A 6,000-nucleotide genomic window follows, 5' to 3' on the forward strand; every position below is an offset into this window, starting at 1 on the left:
CTCATTAATACTAGAACAATGCCCCACTAGTCAAAACCCAGCTACAACCCCCTCCCACTTCGAATCTAGTTTAAAGCTCTGTGAATGAGCCCTGCTAACTCCTGCCCTAGGACCCTTTTTCCCCTGCGGGACAGGGTCTTCCCATCCAATGCCAGCAGGCCTACTGTCCTGGAAATCAAACCATCCAGGAGTTTTGTCCCCTACCCCCTTCAAGTCTAGTTTAAAGCTCTCTCAATGAGCCCCAGTAACTCCTGGCCAAGAATCCTTTTCTCCCCTTGTTGATAGCTCTGTGCCATTGTTTGCTAGCACACCTGGTGCCCTGTAAACATCTCCATGATTGAAAATCCCCAAGTTCATCCGACAGCACCAGCCTCCAAGCCATCCATTAATCAGTTGTGTTTTACTAGTCCCTTCAGCTTTTCCTGCCACTGAAGGAACTGAGGAAAAGGCCACCTGTGCTCCTGATCCCTCAAGCATTTGGCCTAGACCTCTGAAATCCCTTTTCATCACCCTGGGACTTGCCTTGGCAACCTCATCAGTACCCACCTGCATGACCACTGGTAGGTAGTAATCAGAGGGCTGCACCAGGCCTGGGAGTTTCTTGGTAACATCACTAACCCAGGCCCCAGGGAGGCAGCAGAGCTCCCTGAGGGTTGGGTCTGGCTGCCATATAGGACCCTCAGTTCCCCTCAAAAAAGAATCTCCTACAACAACTCCCTTCCTTATGTTCTTAACAGAGGCAGTCCTAATGCATGGGGCAGACTGCCTCAGCAACTCCCTGGATGGATCTCTGTCAGTAAACTCGGTTGCCTGATTTTCCTGATCCAGGGCCATACTTGTTCTGTAAAGACACATGTGAAGGTGAGGGAAGATGGAAGCAGGTTTGCCTGTTGTTCCCCTTGAGCAGGGACCCACTTATAGTTCCTCTCTTCTCTCAGATTCCCTACCTCTGCCAGGTGACAAGAAGGCGGAGGATCCTCTACTTCTCATGAAGCCTCCACCTTAAGGCTTTGTCTCAAGGATGGTAGGGTATTACTTCACCAATCTATTTCTCTTTCACAATCCCGGATACTCCGTGATCTTTCCACCTCCTCTTTCAGCTCAGCTACTGGGCTGAGTAAATCATTCACCTGGTCACAGGGTATGCAGGTGCTCTCTCTGCTGTCCTCTGATACGACCGACAGGTAGAGACATTCTGTGCATCCAGAGACCTGAACAGCTGCATTCTTGAGAGACACCTCTGTCTGTGTTGCCACTGTCCTTCTGGCAATCGTTCTTGCCCAAGCAGACACTATGTCTAGGTCCTCTTTGGGGCGGGGGGGGGATGATCACTAGCCGAGTTCTTACCTTGAGCCAAGAGGGGGCCCATGCCCTGCACTTCAGCTCCGTTTGCATCTCCCATCTTAGCCCAGCCCCAACCCTGTCCCCATCGGAGTCCCTGTCCCTGCTTTCTTCACTTCAACTTTCTGTAAAATGACTGAGGTTCTGTTTTTGCTCATACAAAAGTATGGTTCTATAGCAAGATAAGGAGTCAATTACCTAACTGATGGAGGCAAAAGGCCCTTGCAATATTTACTGAAAAATATTTGCTGGAGTTCAGCTGTCTGCATCCTTCAGTCCCCTATCTCCTCCCCTTGACCAAAGGTTGAGCTCACCCAGTTTTTACCTTGCAACCTCCCATACCTTCAGTATGCTGTCAGTGGTATAGTTGTTGGGGTTGCTTTTCTTAGATAGGCTAGCTAAAACTCTACAGTCATGAGATTTCCCATTTCCCAATTTTTATCAGTTGGTCCCTGATTGTGAATTTTACAAGAGGATTGTGAAAATTCTCAGCAGACAGTAAATTTTTAATAATAAGTATTTGCCTCAGAAGTTAAATGGTAACCTCCAACTCATGAGATAGAAGAGCAGCACTACTCTGGCCACTATACCTGTCCTAGGGAAAGGACTTTTGTTTCAGGGGTTCATGCTTCAAGTAGGAATAAACACCACTAAATTTCTCACAAGTAAGTTGGGGTGCAAATATAGTTATGCCTAAGGAATTCAATTTCATTTGATAAATGAGAGGACAAGCAAAGTATCCTTCAGCACAGGCACATTAGAAGCAGCCAGGGAAAGTAAGTAAAGGAGATAGTAGCCAGAAGGCAAGCAAGGGGAAAACTAGCTGAAAATTTGCTGTGTGGGAGAGAGGTTAAGAAATACAATCTGTAATCAGTCCTTTTTTAATCCTTCCTACATTTCCAAAAGATCATCCTAGTGCCAAACCAGCTATCTATGCTCCTGCCTGTATAACAGGCACCTGGCAATTATAGCTCTGCAAAGGTGCTGGGTTCCCTTTGTGGCTGTATGTGAAGGAAACAAAATACCCACTTTCATCTTTGCATCCAAAAGCATTTGTACTACACACATCCACAGATTTTTCTACAAAGACAGGAAGACAAGGTCTGTTTTTAGCTCATGCATTTAAAAGTGACCTCTCACTGAGGGAACAGGGCTTTCTAAGCATGTGAGCAGCTTGCTCTTGGCTTCACACAGTTATTTCTGAAGAATCCATGTGCACTGAGCAAATATGCACATTTTAGTATTAATGCTACTAGAGTGTATACACTGGTGGTTGTACAAATATTTGTGCATTTACCAGAAGTGTTGCTGGGAGGTAGGGAGAAGAAACACTGAAGCAAAAAAAAAGTCTATTACCAGGAAAGGCAAAAATTTAGTGACAGAATTTAGTAAACTGTATGAAGCATGGAGTTCAGAGCTCAGGAAAATGCCCAGATACTCAGCTCCTTATCTAAAGCATGTCCAAACTATCTACACTTCTTGCGTCTGCAAAGCTGAACTGGAAATTGGACAAGACAGGCTTTTCTGGTACTGCCTGTTTCTGGCTTAGGCAGATAGGGGCTGATAGCATCTTTCTTCACACACTCCTGCAGTGCAGTTAGCTGTCCTGGGCTGACCGGGAAGCGCAGTGATGTGCAGGAGAGATAGTGAAGCCCAGGATTAACTTTGGAAGGCCCTTGATTTTGTTCCCAGTGGAGGTCCAGTCCTGTGTGCCCCTTTGGGTACAGAGCGCAGCCAGTCTGCACTCCCAAAATGTCTGCTTCTCATCCAGAGGGGAGGAGATGCTGCAGGGGTGGCCAAAGGCTTCGCAGAGGGCTGTATGGTCTTTCTCAGTGCTGTGATCTGCCTCTGCAGAAGATGAGTGAACCCACAGATTGGTTTCCTTGATGACTTCTACATAGCCAAGGTGACAACAGTAAAATAAAAGCAGCAGGTTATAAAAAAAAAAAGCAGATCTACCATTTTTTGTAGGCTTGACTTCTGGAACACCTTCCTTTGTCAGAAAAAGTGGGCATCTGCCAAACCTAAGTTTTTGTGGCATTTTCCTTACTACTGGAGGATGCAAACCCTGCTGGAGACTCCTCAGAGCCTGGGAAGTACATCAACCCTGATTTAGTGGAAAGCTGTCTGACCTAAAGAAACCACAAAAAAAAAGGCAGGGTTTGTTTGTTGTTTTGAAAAGAAAGAAAAAAAAAATCAAGAGTTTGAATTTGTTTGTCTTGAATTCATTTTCCTTTCTAGGTAGGTGCATTTGCAAGAAGAAAATTGGTTCTTTATAACAATTAAAGCAAGCAGTCACATTAAATGATTGAAAACAAGGCTACAGAATTATTAGTGATCTACGTTTACTGTGCATTAGTAAAGAAATTCAGAAAGTGTTTTGTTTAGTGTAGGTTTTACTTTAACCAGAAAAATGGACATTCTCAGGGCTAAGATGAAGAAAACCATAAATAAAATTACTTAGTATTGTGAAGAAGGGGGAAGGGATGTATCATAAATAGCAGAAAGTATTGATCAGTGATGGTGAAATATCAGTGAACTCTGCAGAGAACTTTAAGTTATCTCCTTGTCTTTGATTAGGTTCAAATGTTAAACTTAATCTGTAAATCTTTAAACGGGAATCAGACCCAAGAGTCTTGAAGACCTAAGCTTTCAGAGAACAGCCACTGAGTTTGATTCAAATGTCAGAACAAAATTGTAGAGAAGGACTGCATATCACTGGACTTGGAAATAAAATTAAAAATCAATGAACACTCTTTAGCTATTCTTTCTCACCTTGAATGTTAATGAGTGGGTAAGAGGAACAGCAGCATCTAGAGTTTCCTGTATCAAACCTGCATGAAGACAAAACTTCTTATGTTCAACATTTAAAAAAAATGCATATTTCATATATTATGAGTATTTTATAAACCTTAAAAAAAAAAAAAAAAAAAAAGCTTTTTCCTCCCCACACATGATTTTTTGCTTTCTGATTGAAAAGGCTTTAGGCTTCTGTGTTTCTTTGGGGGACAATGTTGTTCCTTAAAAAGAAAAAAACAACACAGAGGTTTCACCCTATTTCTTAAAGGAGCAGCTCAGATATTCAGTGTGGTTTTAATGACAGCCTTCTTAATTCTCAAGCAAATAGAGTTTTCACTGGCTTCTTGGTCCACTTGGGAGGTGGGCACTGACACTCCGGATCAGCTGCTGGCGGCGAGGGCTGCATTGTAATGCAGAACAAATGAGGGTTGGATACATGCCCTCATCGCATTCAGCCGCCACTGCTGCCACTTACAATTACAAAGGACAAGAACAGGAGATACTTCAGCAGCGGGGAAGCATGACCTGCGAGCTGCAGCTCATTTTGCACTGCACTTATTCAATACAGCACTGCCCTATAATTTCCTATAGCATTGTTATCTGTTAGCCGTTTACACAGTCACACCTTCATTATGTCCCCGGTTGCCAGAGCCGGCGGCTTGTCACTTCTATTGATTGCACTCAGGCTGCTATTTGCATGGATCGCTTCGTGACTGTCCTCAGACAGTCTGATACCCCTCATAGGCACCGACACCCTTCATAGGCACTGACACACCTTATAGGGCCTGATGCCCCTTACAGGCACTTCCAGATACTCTGGCCAGTGGCCAATACCCCTGCTGGGGACTCATAACCTTTATAGGGACTGATACACCTTAAAGGGATTCACCTATTGAAGGCTAATACTCCTTGTAGGGACAGATAAGCCTGCTGAGTAGTGGTGCCCCATATAGGGACTGATGGCCTTTATAGGGATAGATACCCCTTAAAGGCACTGATACCCATTACATACTCGTTGGACCAGAGACTCTGTCAGGACTGATACATCTGCCAAGGAATGATGTCCCTTTCAAGCAGGCAGCAGCCAGCTGGACCTTGCTGAGGGCTCCCCAGCAGCTGCCAGTCCCAGGCAAGGATCCTGACACCCCCATGGGAAACCTTATACACAAGGATCTCAGAGCAACTGTCCCTGTCCTGGAGTGAGCATAATACATAGAAAATTCAAGTCACTGTGATTGCCTCAGAGATATAGCCACAAGGAGCTCAATACCCAAATCCCTCTGTCGACTATTTGGCATTAATCTCTACAACTACTGGATTGGTGTTTTAGTGCAGAGGTTTGAGGAAAGACTGAGACACAAGGAGGAATGAAGGAAAATTGTATTAGATGATTGTCAGTGTTGTCTGTTTTGCACTAGGCTTTCTATTTTCCTGCCATAAGGAAACAGAAACTATGCAAGGGTGCAAGCATGTCTGTGAATCTGGGGGTGTCTCCCAGAAATGCAAGCTGGTACACCAGCAATCACTGCTGACACATGCAAGGAAGACAACATCCCACTGCTGAATGGTCATAAGTCTTGAACTTAGGATGCTGTGCTCTCAACCCGTGTGTGTGTACACATGTGAACCTGACTGAGATACTGGTGTTTTTCTGGAACCAAAGAGATGCAATACTTAATTCTGTTCATCTTTAAGGCAGTACTTCAGGTCTGTTGTCTTTGGCTGAAAGCAGGACTGGATCTGATATCAGAAGTAGCTGAAGATCTCTGTCTAAAAACTGTTTAAGTGGGTGCACAAGCAGAGGATCACAAGGTGATCAGATGGGACTGAGAGAAGTGCTAACTGTCCTGTTGCAGCAGG

Source organism: Chaetura pelagica, unplaced genomic scaffold, assembly GCF_000747805.2.
Source record: "Chaetura pelagica isolate M959 unplaced genomic scaffold, ChaPel_1.0 scaffold17, whole genome shotgun sequence".
Lineage (NCBI taxonomy): Eukaryota > Metazoa > Chordata > Aves > Apodiformes > Apodidae > Chaetura > Chaetura pelagica.